The 18,566-nt window shown below is 44.2% G+C and overlaps 1 long non-coding RNA gene across 2 annotated transcripts; it reads left to right on the top strand.

Annotated features, from left to right (window-relative positions):
* The first annotated feature begins 1,360 nt into the window (after positions 1 to 1,360).
* LOC116872093 lies at positions 1,361 to 16,705 on the top strand. 2 transcript variants are annotated; one of them, XR_004383590.1, is made up of 3 exons: positions 1,361 to 1,440; positions 11,938 to 12,040; positions 16,521 to 16,705. It is a non-coding gene; the product is annotated as an uncharacterized LOC116872093 (long non-coding RNA). The 2 variants fall into 2 exon arrangements; XR_004383591.1 differs by lacking the exon at positions 11,938 to 12,040 and adding an exon at positions 1,747 to 1,842 and having other exon boundaries at positions 1,364 to 1,440.
* Positions 16,706 to 18,566: the final 1,861 nt, after the last annotated feature.

Genomic DNA, 18,566 nt, shown 5'->3' with positions numbered 1-18,566 from the left:
TCAGTTCCTGCAGAAATCCCTGGGAAAGTAATAGTTGGTTTTAAGAGGTGAGTTAGAGTTTTCCAGAAAGAGAAGGAAGACAGTTTATTCCAGAAGACTCGAGAATGAAAAGATGGCTGTGTTTTCGGGAATATGAACTGCTTGCCGGGAACGGCAGGTCCCACGGGGTGAAAGGACTCTTCTGTCGAGTGTAGACATTTATTGTGAAGGGTAGGCAAAGCCAGCGGTGGGGTGTGTGTGTGTGTGTGTGTTAAGCTGCACTCTCTGGGAGGGTGGGGGAGACACACAACAGGACAGCTGAAGACAGGGAGACCAGCTGGGAGACTATTTCGTTTTAAGTCCTTTTAGGTTGCAGATTCTCTGACAGTTCACCTGAAATGGGGAGAGTCTCAGAGCAGCTAGCCAGTCTACGGTGGGGGCAGGGCTGGGAGGTTTGTCCTTCTCCTCTCTTGACTGACTTCATAACAGGTTAGCTTTTAAACGTCCAGTTCATTCCAGACACTACGCCTCTGGCCCTGAGAAAGAACTGGGCCTCCCTGACCCTGCATACCATTTCCACTTTCTGGGAAACACACCCCGTGTGTGCTTTGGTGAGGGAGGAATGCACAGATCCTTTCTGTCTCAAGCCTCCCATCCACAGTCCCTTATTTATGCACAAACACTCCAGCCTGCGACAAGCCCCAGGTACGGTTTTCTTCTTCTGACACCATGTCCAGCCCTCCTGAGCTTTCTGATTCCAGCCCTTCTCTTGCTAACCGGGTTGTCACAGTCTCATGGGAAGTGGGGCAGGCAGGATAAATGGTCCCCCAAAGATGTTTTTTCCCCAGAACCTATGAATGTGTTGTAACATGGCAAAGAGGAGCTAAGGTTCCTAATGAGCTGACCTGAAGACAGGGAAGTTACCCTGGATTAGCAGGTGGGGCGCCATGCCATCCCCAGGGTCCTTCAAAGCAGAAGAGGGGCACAGAAAAGGAGGGCGGAGGGAGGCAGTGTGAGAGGATCCCTGCCGGGCATCACTGGCTTACAAGAAGGAGGGGAGGGCCGTGACCCAGGAACGTGGGTGGCCTCTGGAAGCTGAAAAAGTCGAGGAAACAGATTCTTCCCTGGAACTTCCAGAAAGGACCACAGCCCTGGCAACCCTCTGATTCTGGCCCCAGTGAGACCCACATTGAACTTGTGAACCACAGAACTATGAAATAGTAAGTTGGTGTTATTTTAAGCCACCAATGTGTGGTGGTTTGTTACAGCACAATAGGAAACCAATCCAGATGTGTGAGTGGACAGTGACCTTCTTGGTGACAGGGTGTCCGCTATACCCCCATCACTTATGTGATGTCATATGCTCAGGGCTCAGGAAGTGCTTTGAGAATGGACAGGGCTGACTAGATGAAGGAGTTGACATCTGGTGTCTCTAGGCCCCATCTGGCTGTGTGACCATGGGTGAGTCCCCTTACCTTCCAGTGACTCAATTTCCATGTCTCTGAAATAAGGATGTCAGGCTTCATGCCCTCCAACATTTGGGTGATTTTGAGTCGATTCATGAATAGGTCCCTTAACTTCCCTTTCTCTCCCAGTAGCCACCAGTGGGTAAATCTCTCCCTTCCAGCTGGTCACACCCAGAAAGTCTAATACCGCCAATCTCAAATGCCAAGGTCATTAATTAGTTAGCGCCTGAAGCCTTTGTCAACTCTGTTCTCATCACCCTCTCTGGGGCCCCCTTTTTTTTCATGGGTCCCCTGTCTGCAGGTTCAATTTGGGAGTCATGGTAGATAGACACGGCTGCCTGGGCCCACCTCATCCTCCAAACTCTGGGACAGCCCCTGGCCTACTGTCTGCGATGAGGTATGTGGCAGGGACTCCTACATCACAATTTTGCTTAGGGTCAGAGCTAGGACATCCCCCCGGCCCATGACGATGTTTTTAGTAGAGCTTTGAATTTGAATCTTGCATTAGCTCCGACCAGTGTGTGGCTTCTGGGTCCAGCTTTTTTTCCTTTTCTTTTCTTTCTTTCTTTTTTTTTTTTTTTTAAGATTTTATTTATTTATTTGACAGAGAAATAGAGAGCATGAGTAGGCAGAGCAGCAGGCAGGGGGAGTGGGAGAAGCTGGTTCTCCGCTGAGCAGGCAGCCTGATGTGGGGTTCCGTCCTAGGACCCTGGGATCATGACCTGAGCTGAAAGCAGACACTTACCTGACTGAGCCACCCAGGCGCCCATGGGTCCACTTTCTCTATACAGTGTTAGAGGACAACTACCGTATCCACGGGAAGAAAATAAAGCTCTGTGTTCTCAGCACTAGAAGGACTGTGTCACAAATATAGGAAGATACTCACAGTACCATCTGTTTTCCTAATCCTTCTACCTTTGTTTTCAGAGAGTAGTGATACATCCAAGTGCAGATTCAACTTAGAGGATTTTTTTTTTTGTTTAGTAAAGAACTGAACCAAATTATTGCAGCCTACCTCCGCATGACGCTCACATGGTCTACGTTGTTTTAAAGTTAGAGATGTTTTGTCTTAGAGCGGAAGTTCTCTGTCTTGGCCACCTATTAGAATCACTCAGAGTGTTTAAAACCCAAAGCTGGACCCAAGAGCTGTTGAAACATTGGGTTAAAACCATTTGATTTAAAAAGTGTCTCTACTTTCCCAGGTGCTTCTGAGAACCACTGCCTTAGATGGCAGTAATTCCTCTTGTCCTTCACCTTGTTTACAAAGGCAAGTGTACTTAGTGGTGACTCGGAAGAGCCACAGTGTCCCTGGGCCCTTGACTATCACACTAGAAGATGCTTTGTCCTAACTCACCCTGGATTCCACCTTAGTACCAAATAACACTTTCAGAAAGTCCTGGGATCTCAGCCCTGGGCCTTCCGGCCAGCTCAGCATCCAGAATCCTCCGGAAGTGCACAGGTGAGACTCTTACAGACTCCCTCAGCAGTGTCTCTTCCGTGAGCCCAAAGGGACAGACCCAGCACCTGCAGGGGTCGCTCGGGCCCTGGTCCAGAGAAGCTGCTCTCTCCAGCCCACCTCCCCACTTTCTCCCTGACTCCTCATGTTTTGCTCACAACTTTTCAGCCCTGGTGCATGTGTGAGGTACAAAACGCAGCTGCCTCCCCGTGGACCAAGCCTTTGGAGCCTACCCTCAGCCCAGCCACTGGGCTGCCCTTAAACAAACCGGATGCTCTTCACCCACTCATCCAGGGGGACTGGTACCTGCAGAAGTGGCTATGAGGTCCAGGATGGGGTTACATGGCGACCTGATGATTCCAGGCACCTAAGTTTCCTCTGCACCAGCATTGACCACATGGAGTCAGGCTCCTGGAAACAAGGGCTTCCAGGTCACATCTGGAGCATGGGAACACGCTGGGATCCGTTCAACCAACAAATGCAGCTCACTGGTAGTGATTGTTAATGATCTCAAGGGCTCCTGAAGACAGGCATTGAGACCACAGCCTAAGATTTAAGGGGAAGGAGTCAGGAATCTGGTCTGTGGTGCTAACCCCTGAGCAGGGAAGGGACCCCAGTAGGCCCTGCGGCACCCAGTGCGGTTCCTGCCACCTACAGCTCCCCCCTTGCCCTTGCAGCACGCATTCCCTCTGCAGGCTACACGTGGCTTTTCGGCGTCAAGCAGAAGACGGTTAGCGTCCGCTGGTGTGTCTCCTTCCGAGAGCATGTCTGACTCCTCTTACCAGCTCCGGGCTGCCATGGTTGAGAGGGAACCCAGTCACACAGCATATCTCTTTCCTGAGTGAAACCCCGTTGGCTAATGGTTCACAACCCAAAGGAAGAGATATTCCTCTTTCAAAGAAGAGTGAAACATCCCTCCTTCCAAAGAGCTGCTAAGAGCAAGGTGCTAATGGGGGCGGTGGGGGGAACTTGAAATTCGGGGATACCAGTTCCCATAGCAACCTCGGGGAACTCTCACAGCCTGCCGCTGACACACACTGCTTTAGCAAGGAGTTTTGAGAGAATCACGTATTTCTAAAACTAGTTTTTTTTTTGTTTAGATTTTATTTATTTATTTATTTATCTATCAGATAGAGATCACAAGTAAGCAGAGAGGCAGGCGCAGAGCGAGAGAGAGAGGAGGAAGCAGGCTCCCTGCCAAGCAGAGAGCCTGATGCCGGGCTCAATCCCAGGACGCTGGGATCATGACCTGAGCTGAAGGCAGCGGCTTAACCCACTGAGCCACCCAGGCGCCCCTAAAACTAGTTTTAAACATAATTTTTATGTAGCTGTCCAGGGGTTCCTCAGCTTAGTCACTTTGATGAGAAAGTTGTGTAACTACTCTGATGTGACTCCCAGTGGTGGGGAGCAGAAGGACACGGGCATAGAAGCAGCCAGACTGCATCCCCTGACACAGGGGGACACCCAAGGCTTCGCGTCGTATTCGAAAACCTTGGACAGGCTTCCATGCACAGTGCCATTTTGGTAATCTTGCCAAGAATCACAGAAGCCATAGATGGGTGATGTCAACATTGGTACGAGCCCTCTGACAGCCTGATTTGCACCGAAAACCCACATCTTTACTTAGCTCCTTTAATCTGCCACCTCAGAGCCTTCTGAGGAGGAATAAAAAACCAAAAACCCTTTTTCCTCTTTCCTGGGCACTTCAGGAGGGAATGAGTCAGTTTCTCTCCAGGTCCTCTTCTGGGAGGACAGGATGTCTGGTGCACTAGAGTGGATTCTCCAGGTACAAGGGCTTCTTGAAAAAAAAAATGGACTGGGATTTCCCTTGAAAAAGGGAAAAGAGAAAATAAGCTAGGAGAGCTTGTGGTGCCAGAAAGTAAGGAAGTCCTTGAAACACGGTGGGGACATGTGAAGAGATCCCAGGAGCCAACTTAAAAGGGCTCTCAAGAGCCAAATCTGGGGAATCTGAGCAGCAAAATAAATAACTGTGACAGTAGATCATGACCCGTAGAGGAAAATGAACATATTTTGTGAAGTGAAAGAAGCCAGATCCCCAAAGCTAGCTATCTCTAAGCTATTACATGAACCCACTCATTGGACATTCTTGAAAAGGCAAAACTATAGAGGTGGAAAACAGATCGGTAGTTGCCAGAAAATGGGGGGGGGGGTTGTGTGGGGAGGGGCTAATTACAAAGGGACAGCTGAGGGAATGCTTTTGGTGAGGGATGCAACTGTTTGTTTCATGACCGTGGTGATAGATATGGCTCTAGACATTTGTCACATCTCATAAGACTACAAAGCACATAGAGTGAGTTTCACTGTATATAAATTTTTTAAAAAATTAAGCAGGATGCGTGTTCCCCAAATAGAACACAGGTTGTTACAAATGAACCCAGTACAGATGAATAATACAATCACACTGATAGGTGGGGGTAGAAAAGAACTAACCCAAAAACCTTTAGGAAATAGGAATTTGACTAGATACTGTCAGGCTAAGGAAAAAGATTGTATGTCAATACAGTCGTCCTAGTTATTTCTCACAGGAAAGTAAGTTAGTAATTCTGAAACTACTTTATGTAGAGACTAGTGCTGAACAAATGAGTAAATATATTGTAGATGTTGAGAGCCAATTTTCTCACTGGCAGAGAAAGAAGTTACAAATAAGAGAGGGGGGAGGCTAGAATGAGCCTGTAGTGTTGGGTTGGAATCTGAGACATCAGTATGAAGGTATGAAGGCAAGGAAGACCGAGGAGCCATCATAGAGCAGAAGAAGCTAAGGAAACAACAACACAGTGCAGTGGGGTATCCTGAAGGATCCTGGAGATGAAAAAGGAATTAGATGATTAGATAGACAAATGGTGAGCATTTAGTAAGACCTGTAGATTATATAGTAATGTCGTACCTGTGTTAATTCCTGGTTTTTATAATTGTATTTTGGCCCATATAAGACGTTAATGTTTGGGAAATTAAAAAGATTTTATATTTATTTGAGAGAAAGAAAAAAATGAGATGGGGAGGAGCAGAAGGAGAGGGAGAAGTAGACTCCCTGCTCAGCAGGGAGCTCAACATGGAGCTCCATCCCAGGACCCTAAGATCAGGGCCTGAGCTGAAGGCAGCCACTTAACCGACTGAGCCACCTAGGCGCCCCTAACATTCAGGAGATTTGAGTGAAGGATTATGGCAATTCTTTTTTGTCCCCTGGTTTATTGAGATATGATTGACATATAACATTGTGTAAGTTTAAGGTGTCACAATGTGATAATCTGATATAATTCTATGTTACAAAATGAGTACCACAATAGGGTTAGTTAACATCCCAACCATGTTACATAATTACCTTCTGTTTTTTTGTAGGGAGACATTTAAGATTTACTTTAAGCAGCTTTCAAGTATATAGTTCAATATTGTTATTTATAATTACAATGCTCTACATTAGATCCCCAGAACTTAATCATCTTCTAACTGGAAATTTACACCCTCTAACCAATAGTTCCTCATTTCCCAGCCCCTAGCAACCACCGTTCTACTGTTTCTCTTAGCTCAGTTTTTTTTTTATTCCACATTTAAGTGAGACCATACAGTATCTTTCTGATTTATTTCACTTAACATAATGTCTTCAAGTTCCATCCATATTTTCACAAGTGGCAGGATTTCCTTCTTTCTCATGGCTGATAATATTCCAGTGTGTGTGTGTGTATCTCACATCTTCTTTACCCGTTCATCTATCAGTGGACACTTAAATTGTTTCCAGATCTTGGCTATCGTAAGTAATGCTGCAGTGAATGTGGGAGTGCAGATATTTTGTTAAGATCCTGATTTCGGGGGTGCCTGGGTGGCTCAGTGGGTTAAGCCACTGCCTTCGGCTCAGGTCATGATCTCAGGGTCCTGGGATCGAGCCCCGCATCGGGCTCTCTGCTCAGCAGGAAGCCTGCTTCCGTTCCTCTCTCTCTCTGCCTGCCTCTCCGCCTACTTGTGATCTCTCTCTGTCAAATAAATAAATAAAATCTTAAAAAAAAAAAAAAAGATCCTGATTTCGTTTCCTTTGGATATATATCTAGAAGTGGTGGGGTGCCTGGGTGGCTCAGTGGGTTAAGCCTCTGCCTTTGGCTCAGGTCATGATCTCAGGGTCCTGGGATCGAGTCCCGCATCGGGCTCTCTGCTCAGCAGGGAATTTGCTTCCCCCTCTCTCTCTCTCTCTGCCTGCCTCTCCGTCTACTTGTGATCGCTCTCTGTCAAATAAATAAATAAAATCTTAAAAAAAAAAAAACTTTAGAAGTGGGATCGCCAGATCATATGGGAGGCTTTCGCCTTTCCACATAAACTTTAGAATTAGTTTGTCTATACACACAAAATAGTTTGCTGGGATCTTGGTTGGAATTGCTTTGAATCTCTAGACTAGGTTGGGAAGAATTGACAATTCAACAAGATTGAGTCTTCCAATCTGTAAACACAGAATATCTCTCATTTATTTAGATATTTTTCCTTTCATTGGTTTTGAGGTTGGCTGCATATGGATACTAAAGATAGTTCATTAGGTTTATATGTAAGTGTTCCTTTTTTGGGGTGGGGTTGCCAGTATAAATGGTACCGGCCTTGGGGCGCCTGGGTGGCTCAGTGGGTTAAAGCCTCTGCCTTCGGCTCAGGTCATGATCTCAGGGTACTGGGATCGAGCCCTGCGTCGGGCTCTCTGCTCAGTGGGGAGCCTGCTTCCCCCTCTCTCTCTGCCTGCTTCTCTGTGTACTTGTGATCTCTCTCTCTGTGTCAAATAAATAAAATAAAATCTTAAAAAAAAAAAATGGTACCGGGCTTTTAATTCCAAGTTCCAATTGTTTGTTGCTGGTTTATAAGAAAGCAATTAACTAAACTATATTAACCTTACATCCTATGACCTTGCTATAATTGCTTATTTTTGAGAGTTTGTTGTCAATTCTCTGGGATTATCTACAAAGGCAATTGCTTTTTCCTTCCCAGTCTCTCTGTCTTTACTTCATTTTCTTCCCCAATTGCTCTGGCCAGAACTTCTAGTATAATGTTGACTAAGAGTGGTGAGAAGTGACATTCTAGCCTTGTTCTTGATCTTCAGGAGAAAGCATTCAGTTTCTCACTGAGTATGATGATGTTAGCTGTAGGCGTTTTATATATATTCTTATCAAGTTCAGATAATTGCAATTTCCAGTTTGTTCAGAGTTTTTAATCATGAATGGACGTTGAATTTCATCAAATGCTTTTTTTCCCTAAACAGTTGTCATGATTATGATTTTCTTCTTTAGCTTGCTTATGTGGTGAATTAGACTGATTTTTAAATGTTGAACTAGCCTTAGATACCTGAAATAGCTCCCACTTTTAATTTTTTTAATACAATGCTGAATTGATTTGCTAATACTTTGTTGAACATTTTTCATATTCATGAGAGTTATTGGTCTATTATTTTCCTTTCTTGGAATCTTTATCTCATTTTGTATTAGAGTATGCTGGCCTCATAGAATGAGTCAGAAAGTAACTCTCTGCTTCTTTTTTATGGGCCCTTATTTTAAAAATTGTTCTTATCACTTGTATTGTCAATATTTATGTAGATTTCCAACATGTTTTTACTGTTGCCTTGCTCAGTACTTATTGATTTTTTAAAAAAGATTTTATTTATTTATTTGACAGAGACACAGCCAGAGAGGGAATACAAGAAGAGGGAGTTGGGGGAGGGAGAAATAGGCTTCCTGCTGAGTTCGGAGCCTGATGTGGGACTCGACTCCAGGATCCCAGGATCATGACCTGAGCTGAAGGCAGAGGCTTAACCCACTGAGCCACCCAGGCGCCCCTCTTTGCTTACTTTTTCATCTGTTATTCCATTTCTTCGTTAAATGTACATTATTTCTCTTAGCAAGGATCTGTATGAAGTAAAATCACTTAGTAGTTGATATCTGAAAATGTATTTAATCGTTGCTCTTTTTTTTTTTTTTTGGCAGAGAGCATGAGTCCAAGCAGGCAGAGGGACAGAGAATCCTAAGCAGGATCCATGCTCAGTGTGAAGCTGACGCAGGGCTTGATCCCATGACCCTGAGATCACGACTCATGGTGAAATCAAAAGTCAGATGCTTCACCAACTGCACCACCCATGCGCTCCTTCACCTCTGTTCTTGAATAACAAGCCTGAGTATAGAATTCTCATTTATGAAATTTGCTGTGATTTTCCCTCAGCCCAGTCATGATTATTATTCCACTATTTTTTGGTATCTGTCATTGCTGCAAAAAAGTTTATTGTTAATATGAATAGTCTTTTCTTTCTAGTAATTTTTAACATTTTCCCTTTATCTCTGATGTTCTCAATTAATGGGACCTTTTAAACCTGAGGACTCAGGGCACCTGGGTGGCTCAGTTGTTAAGTGTCTGCCTTTGGCTCAGGTCATGCTCCCAGGGTCTTGGGATTGAGCCCCTCAGCAGGGGGCCTGCTTCTCTCTTTCTCTCCTACTCCCCCTTATTGTGTTCCCTCTTTCACTATGTCTCTCTGTCAAATAAATAAATAAAATCTTAAAAAAAAAAAACAAAAAAACCCTGAGGACTCATGTCTTTCCTCAGTTTGGGATATCCTTAGGCATTTTAGCCTTGCATATCCCTTATTTTCCCTGTTCATTTGTGAAACACTTTTTTTTTTTTTTTAAGATTTATTTTTTTATTTATTTGAGAGAGAGAGAGAGAGAGCAAGAGAGCACAAGTTGCGGGAGGGGCAGAGGGAGAGAGAATCTCAAGCAGACTTCCTGCCAATCATGGAACCTGACATGGGGCTCAATCTCAGATCATGAAATGAGCTGAAATCAAAAGTCAGATGGTTAATTGACTGAGCCACCCAGGCACCCTCATATCTGGAACTCTTATCTGGAATTGGAGATCTCACCTTTTTTTTTTAAATTATTTTCTATCTCTACTTCTTTAATCTGAGTCCTGGGTGATTGCCTCAGCTGTATTTTATAATTCATTTGCTGTACTTTTTAGCTGTGTCCAAACTGATAATTATCCCTCTCTTTAAATTTTTAGTTAAATAATTATTTTTCCTTTTCAATATTATTTTTTAATTTTTTTTTTAAGATTTTATTTGCTTATTTGACAGAGATCACAAGTAGGCAGAGAGTCAGTCTCCCTGCCAAGCAGAGAGCCCAATGCGGGGCTCAATCCCAACTGGGATCATAACCTGAGCCAAAGGCAGAGGCCTTAACCCACTGAGCCACCCAGGTGCCCCTCAATATTTTTTTGTTAGGGCTTTTCAATACCTGCCTGTTTTTGTTTCACAGCTGCTTTTTCTTGATTTCTGAATACCATCCCTTCTTTTCTCTCTGGGGAATTTAAGAATATATATATTCTTACTCTATACGTTCTCTTGTGGTGTTATCTACATTTCTGCCAGCATAAAGTACCTCATTTGCTGGACCCGGTCCAGTGTTCATAGCACTGAACTGACTCATATGTTTTGCCATTTTGTCGGAAGACTCTTCTTTCAAATGAGTTTTTCCTTCACTGTTGGGTGGTTTCCTGTTTGCACATTCTTAAAATTTGATCTGAGGGTAGTGGTCTAACATTTCTTCTCTGGGCAGAGATTAAATTCTGGAAACTAGGTGTGAGTCAGTTTTCAGTCATGCAAGTACCCTGTGTCATTCTCTTGCTGTGGGCAAGAGGTATATTTTTGGTTCTAGATCTAATAAGCAAGCTATTTTAGCCCCTATTCTTGAGCAGAAAGCATGATTTCCAGCCTTGGCTTTGTACCCAAGGCTCTCAGGTTAGTCTGCTCCCACCCTGAGGAACGTGAATAAGGCTCCCGTTCTCAAGCAGGCATGGGAGACTGTGCCCCTGGCTCATATCTGACCTTAGCTCTCCACAAGTTCCCGGGGGCAGACTTTTAGCTAAAGATTTTTGTTGTATGTGTTCATCTTTCCTTTATTTCTGTATCTGTAATAGAAGAGAGTGGTTGCAGTCTGTGCCATCTTGACTTGGAAGGTCTGAGTTATTTCTATAATGAAAAAATATGCATTCTTAGATAAACATGGATGAAAGAGCTGGCTCGATAGACATGTGATACACCACAATGATTAAGCACATAATCCTTGGAGTTAGACAGATCTGGGTTTGAATCCTAGCTCTGCTAACGTGCTAGTTGTGCAGTCTTTTTTTTTTTTTTTTTTAAAGATTTTATTTATTTATTTGACAGAGAGAGATCACAAGTAGGCAGAGAGGCAGGCGGGGCAGGGGTGGGGGGAAGCAGGCTCCCCTCTGAGCAGAGAGCCCGATGCAGGGCTGGATCCCAGGACCCCAGGATCATGACCTGAGCCGAAGGCAGAGGCTTTAACCCACTGAGCCACCCAGACACCGCCTAGTTGTGCAGTCTTGAGCAAATTATATAATCTCTGTGTGCCAGTTTCCTCCCTGCACAATGGATATAACAATACTGCCTGGGCTATTATGGACTGAATGAGACAATGCATTTAAAATCCTGCATAGGGGTGCCTGGGGGGCTCAGTCGGTTGGTTGTCTGCCGTGGGCTCACGTCATGATCCTAGGGTCCTGGGATTGAGCCCCGCATCAGGCTCCTTGCTCAGCCTGCTTCTCCCTCTCCCACTACCCCTGCTTGTGTTCCCTCTCTCACTATCTCTGTCAAATGGATGGATGAAATCCTTAAAAATAAATAGATAAATAAATAAATAAATAAATAAATAAAACCCTGTGTTGCCTGGCACATGGAAATTCCTCTCTCCCCTCTTCCCAGGTCCTCACCTATTGAAATGGGTGTCAGAACCAGGCAGAGGAGACTGAGTGAGCATTTCCATTGCTGGTGGAGTTGTTGGAGAACAATAGGAATATTAGGTCATGGATATCTTTCCAAAAAATGATGCCTCTTGTCATCATTAATCCCATTTTCAACAGATTGTGTTACAATATCCGGGCCAATACAAAGAATTTATTACCACATGCATGTTAATACTGCTTTGTTGCTGCCCCTCCAATAGTTCACTTGCATAAGAAACATTTTCAAAATATGCTGGTATCTTTCAGAGATTTCAGAAGAGGAGTTTGTTGGTGGTATGGATTTTTTCTCTGCCTGTGAGTGCTTTGCATGGTAAGGAGCAGGAATAAGACTGGAAGAAAGCATGACTAGGTGAGCTTGAATAAGATGCTAAATGTTAAAAGGAATGTGGTGATTCTTTTTTCTTATCATTAGTTAATTAGCATGTAATTATAATATTTCCTAAAATAAGACCCAGACGCAAATTTCCTCCATTGACTAGATGCTTTCACTACTCCACAACATCCTAGACATGTACTGATGCTCATGTTTTGTATTTTCATCAGCCAGACACAAGTAACCAGAAAACTCTTTTTAAAATAAATGTAAATCCTCTTCTCTCTTCCTTTTGTCATATATAAGTAGACACACGTAGGCACATAAGCAAAACCACAAACACAACGTTTTTGTATTTTCCCCCCTCCAATCTGGACTCAGGGGCTCATTATTATTATTATTATTATTTAAATAGCGATGAAATCTACAAACATAAAATCCCCCATGTACACCATTTCAAGTGGGCAGTTCACTGGGATTAAGTATATCACACTGATGTGAGACGATCACCATCCATCTCCAGAAAATTTTCACCAAAACACACTGTTTCGAAAGCTATCCATTTTATTAAGTACCTCTCGTTCAAGCAGAACAGCCAAAGAAAGAAATTCAGACAGAGCGACAGGGACACTGCCAGCTGCTGCATTTCAGAAGCAGTAAAGTATCCTGCTTTGAAAAATCTCTTTCTACTTTGTCATTCCTTGCAAATCTTGCAAATTCCTGGCTTTATGAAAACAAAATTTAAAATAGAAAACAAATATTTTGTCCCTGCTGGTATATAACAAGCAGAGTTTATAACAAAGCAACTGTTTTATAGTCCTCCAAGCTCATTAAAACTTCATTCTTCCTGTTGTGCTCTATCTTTTGGACAGGTATATAATTAAGATAGATGGCATGTGTGATCTTAAGAGCTCCCTTATCAGAGAATGTTCTGGCCAAATTCAGTTTGTTACATTATATTTTGTTTTTTTTTTTAATGTCCCTTAGTATCATACTTCTTAGCTGTCTCCATAATATCAAATGTAGGTCATTTTCATTCCTAAAATGTTTTCAACCTTTGCTATATCCACTAAAGAAGTTTTAATTCTGAGATGTCTGAATTTTACCACTGATGGGAGAGATCTTTTTCTGGCATTAGGTGTAAGTTTTAAGGCAGTGAAACATGAATTGAACTATGTTTGTGGTCGGTCGTTATCTTTCGCTTCTTCTGTATTTTCTAAAAATTTTGTCATCCTGTGAAGATATGCCAGGCCATCTTATTAGAGCATGGTATCCAGAACTCCCTCCACCTTCTTGGAGCTTAAGAATGTTCTAGAATATTATCAGGTAGGAACGGAGCATCCAGGATCAGGAGAAGGGGCTATGCAAAATCTTTGGCACGAGTGGACGTCGCCTCCTGGGTGGTCGCCAGACAAAGGGCTGACTGTGGAGAGAGGGAAGCCTCGCCCAGGGAGCGGCAGCTGGCCTAGTCTGGGAGCCAGCATGGCGGCTCCCAAATTACTCCTTCATTCCCTTGCAGTGGTCCTCAAATCTATTTTTTCTCCTTTGTTTCAGTGGTTTTTTCACATTCAACCACCACCCTCTGCCCTCAGTTAGTCTCTTCTCCTCTAGTCTGGAATAATATTTTCTGTTCCTCCAGAGCAAATCCCACAGCTATGCCTCACATTTCCCAAATTTGGGTCTAGGCCTAGAGACCTCCAAGTGCAAAGGCCTTTAAAAACGACCACTCTGAATTCCTTTCTTGTCTGCCTCCCACCACCTCACATCTCACCCTCAAGGCAACAGCCAAACAACAGGGGCTTGGAAAGGGGAGGGACAGCTACAGAGAGCATAAAGGAAAGGGAAGTTTTTCATTAATATTTCAAAAACATCGTCCCACTGTGACGGAGAGAAGTAGATTTTGTCTGATGGACATAAAATACAGTCAGGCTCTCTACTAAGAAAACTGACCTACAGAATGCCAGTCCCTCTCTAGCCTCAAAGGATAGTCCCTTAACAATTTTTTTAGAAAAAACAAACAAACAGTAAGTTGGGGTGCCTAAGTGGCTCAGTCTGTTAAGCATCTACCTTCCGCTCAGGTCATGATTCCCAGGGTCCTGGGATTGAGTCCCATGTTGGGCTCCCTGCTCAGCGGAAAACCTGCTTTTCCCTCTGCTTGTGTTTTCTCTGTCAAATAAATAAATAAAGTCTTTAAAAAAAAAAAAAAAGGAAGAAAGAAAGAAAACAATAAGAGAATTTGTTTTTGAGAAACTTAACGTCCTTACAAGGAAAATATTCTTAGAACTTTTTAAAAATGTCAAAAATAGGGTGCCTGGGCCCACCCCTAGAGACTTTGATTTAATTGCCCTGGGATGGAACTCCAAACAAAGCTAATTCTTAAAGTCCCCCACATAGTCAGTGTAGGGCGGAAACCCTCCTCCGTATATAAACAAGGCATACTCACTCATGAGACACAGCATATACACTGCCCAGGCCCACAATACTCTCAGAAATCCACAGACATAATTAATTTATTTTAAAATTAGAGGTGAAAAAAAATGAACATTTAGGTGGAAGAACATGTTTTTCTGTATAATATTAACATGCTTTATACTAATGCATTTGTAAAATACAATTTTAATATTTTTTTGGAAGAAGGGACCTATGCCCAAGTGCCCAGGTACCACAGAAGACCACGTAGCCCTATAGTAAAGGAGCCAGTGTAAGAGTACATCTTTGAGTACTCTTTAATATAATTATTCTGTTCACTTTAAAATATAGCAGTAATTTGGGGCACCTGGGTGGCTCAGTGGGTTAAAGCCTCTTCCTTCAGCTCAGGTCATGATCCCAGAGTCCTGGGATGGAGCCCCGCATCATCGGGCTCTCTGCTTAGTGGGGAGCCTGCTTCCTCCTCTCTCTCTGCCTGCCTCTCTGCCTACTTGTGATTTCTGTCTGTCAAATAAATAAATAAATAATCTTTTAAAAAATTTAAAAAAAATAAAATATACCAGTAATTTAAAAAAAATCAGTAGTGTTTAGACTTTGCCCTGGCAATAGTGATGCCTACATTGTCTTTACTATGTCCTGTCCACTTCAGGTGGTTTGTGGTGGCCTCTAACTCACTTCAGTGAGCCCAATGTAAATTCCGCTGTGTTACCCATGACAGCCTAAGAGGCATTTTTGAGGGTCTAGTCTTTTATGCCAACATTTAATGCCATGTTTGATGTGGAGCCACTGACCGGGTCCTGGTGGTTTCAGAGACAGAGTGGATTGGAGGCCTCAGAACAAGAGAAGCTTTGGTCCTGAGTGAGAGGCCCAGGGTGACTCCTGTCCCCACCAGTGTAGGCGCTTTCCACTCTGGCTGTGCTGGCTCCTGATGCCCAGCTCAGCTCTTGCCTAGCCTGTCCTGCAGGCAGAGCTTCCTGAGGCTCACTTACACTTACACACAAACTTCTGCTGCCCCTTTTCCTTCTTTCCAAGCCCACATCCAAAGCTTAAAAGTCGTCATCATTTGTGTTGGCACAAATTCTGGAAATCAAAGTGGTGAGGGAAAGGCCTCTGGACATCCATCTCCGTGTCCTCATCGCTCATGGAAGGGTCTCAGGGCTGGGAGGGACAGAGTTCTCAGGCACGGAGGGACGGCTCCATGCTGGGTTCTGGGGGCACATGGTCCCCTCTAAGCCCTGAGTGTGAGCACACGAGGGCGAGCAGGGGTGCAGTGGGGGGCCCAGCGCCAGGATGGCTCAGTCAGTTAAGCGTCTGCCTTTGGCTCAGGTCAGGATTCCAGGGTCCTGTGTGGGGCTCTCTGCTCAGCTTCTCCCTCTGCCCCTCCCCACCACTCATGCTTGTGCTCTCTGTCTCTTCTCTGTCTCTGAAATAAATACATACAATCTTTTAAAAATAAATGCATAAATAAAGCACACAGGGGAAAAACTGCCTCCAGCCCCCCATCTAGAAACTCCCTGCGGCCACCCAGGTGCTGAGGGTCCCTTGGCTTCATGCAGGGTGCTGGAGAGGGGATGACCCACCCTCTTCCAAAACAAGGGAAGGAAGGCTTGGGATGGAATCTACATAGAAGCTTGCAGTCTGAAGGCCTGGGATTCTCCAAGAAAAGCTGACAGACCCAGGAGCCGTGGAGATTGCTCCCTCACTTACTCATTAAGGAGCTGGTCTTGGGCAAGCTGTGTGGCTTTTTTGAGCCTCAACTCCCTCATCTATAAAATGGGGATAAGAACATCTACCTCACCAGGTGGTTCTGACATTTAAATGTGAAAACGTGAATTTCCTCAGACTGCCCTGGAAATCCAAGTTCCCACTACAGTCACTGTCTCCTTGGTCACAGGACTTTAGACAGAGGGATTCACCAGCCTGTGGACTTCAGCTCACCCTTTAGTAGCAGCTCACAAGCCCTATGCCAACTCCTTACACCTAAGTGCTAGGAAAATAAAATGTATTGACTTTTGCAAAATAAACTAAATTCTAGTTTTCATTATTTCAGGACTAGTTTCCAATTTATCCCTTGGTATTTCTTCTTCAGACATACCCAGAAAAGTGCATTCTGGAAGGAGAACTCCCCTGTTTGAGAGCTTTGGCAATCCTAAATAAACAAAAATGCAACATTTAAAAAACAGCTCATCTGGTGTTTCATGTCTCATCTGCTGCTCAGTTGGTCTGAGAATGTGGCCCAAAAGATGGCTTAGATGATCTATGACCAAGTAATCCAACCCCCGACAAAAGATTCATTAATTTGCTACAGAGAAAATGTGGCCCACAGTGTCAAAGTTTAAAAAAAAAAATTTTTTTTTTAAAGTTCTGTTTTCAATTTGGAATTTGAGCTATCCTGACGTTGGCCAAAGTGTGGTGGAAAGGCAAGTGTTTTATATCCTTGAGTTATTTTGGCATAGCCAGGACACTCAGGGGATAAGATTCAACAAATGCGTCTTCACTGAATTCGTGTCAGTGATGTCAGAGTGAGCGAGGAGACAGGGATTGTGAACTTGTCCTGTTTCTATTAGTTCCTCCCTCGGCTGATCAGCTGAGCTCTGCCTTTCCTACTCCAGACAGGCATGATGAGCTTCTAGAAAGTTCGGCCCTGTTTGGGGTCAACAGAGTCCCAAAATGAACATAAAATTCTTTTGACTATGCTGGATCTCCCTAATGTTGCTATTCTCTCTCTCTCTCTTTTTTTTAATTGTGTGCATTGAAATACCTGTGGGAAAAATTCATAGTCTCCTTAGAGGAAATTCTGGAAGGGCAGTGTGGAATCAACTCAACCACGTTTCATTTTTTCCCTCCTCTTTTGACATGTTCACCTATATGATAGGGATATCCTACCTTTAAAGTGAGTAAAAAAATAAAGTGACTGTGTCTTTATCTTCCTGTCTCCCACAGCATAAGAACGTGTAAATGGCACACTCAGCTTCATTACCTTCCTCCACACTACACACAAACACATTTGTTTTTCCAAAGGCTATTTAGGATCTTTAAACAGTAATTAGACTCCACCTCTTCCCTGTGGGGTTCATGAATATCACCTCCCTTTAGAGACCCTGGGATCAAGGCTACAGGATATTAAATTACTAGTCCAAGGCCACGGGGCAAGTTTTGTTAGAATCAGATGGGCTGGGCTATATTCCCTGGTCTGGCCACAAAATGAACTCAGAACCTGTTTTCAGTGCATTTCCTGATGGCTATGGCTGCGCCCAGGGAATAGCATGTGTTTGTTTATTCATTCATCAAACATTTACTGGGACACCTGCCATGCGTGAGTGTCTGGAGACTCAGTGAGGGGTCTGGCCCTCTCCCTGCGGTTGAGGGGCTTACCATGAGTTGGGGGGACTGAGTTATAATAGGTGCTGTGCAAAAACTCTGCACGGCAACATGGGTGGACAGAGAAGGAAGGACTTGAGCTAAATTTTTAAAGATAAAGAGCCAGGAGAAGGGCATTCTAGGTAAAGGAGCCTTGAGAGCAGGCCCAGAGTGCAGGGGGAGGTGAGCAGGGAGCCTTGTTGAATTCTCTGGCATCTGGGCCAGAGCCTGCATGGCTTTCCATACCTTGCCAAAGGGTTACTTTGTTTTTTTTTTTGTTTTGTTTTGTTTTGTTTTTTCTCCTGGAGGCCAAAGGAAGGAAGACCTAGCAAGTTTGCCAGCCCACAGGACTCTAGAACTTCAAAGAGAAATTTAATTGTTTGGTATATTAAGTATCTTTCTCTAGCACCTACAAGAGTGAACACTTAGACAGGTGACTCACTGGAAACAGAGGTTCTTAGCCCCGTGTGGGAAGGGTGGACGGTCTAGAAATGAGATAGGGCACCCAGGGAATGGCCTCCCCTCAGCTTTGGCTCAGAGCCTGGCCTTGCTGGGGAGGGCACAGCTCGGTCTCCGTGGATGGCACAGAAGTCGCTGTGGTGCCAGGCTGGTGGGACTGGCTAGACGTCTGACCTCTAAGGTTCCAGGGGAGTCTCTCCACTGTGAAACAGCTTGGGAGTGATGCAGTGGGGGGATCCTACCCAGAGAAGCTGCTAGACGGTTGCTGTAGCTGCAGGAGGCAGGTGCTGAGGACCCACATGTGCTATGAGAGCTG

The sequence above is a fragment of the Lontra canadensis genome, unplaced genomic scaffold (genome assembly GCF_010015895.1).
Source record: "Lontra canadensis isolate GAN:19392208 unplaced genomic scaffold, GSC_riverotter_1.0 scaffold28, whole genome shotgun sequence".
NCBI classification, from domain to species: Eukaryota; Metazoa; Chordata; class Mammalia; order Carnivora; family Mustelidae; genus Lontra; species Lontra canadensis.
The sequence above is the reverse complement of the archived record's forward strand: the minus strand, read 5'-3'. Positions and strand labels throughout refer to the sequence as shown.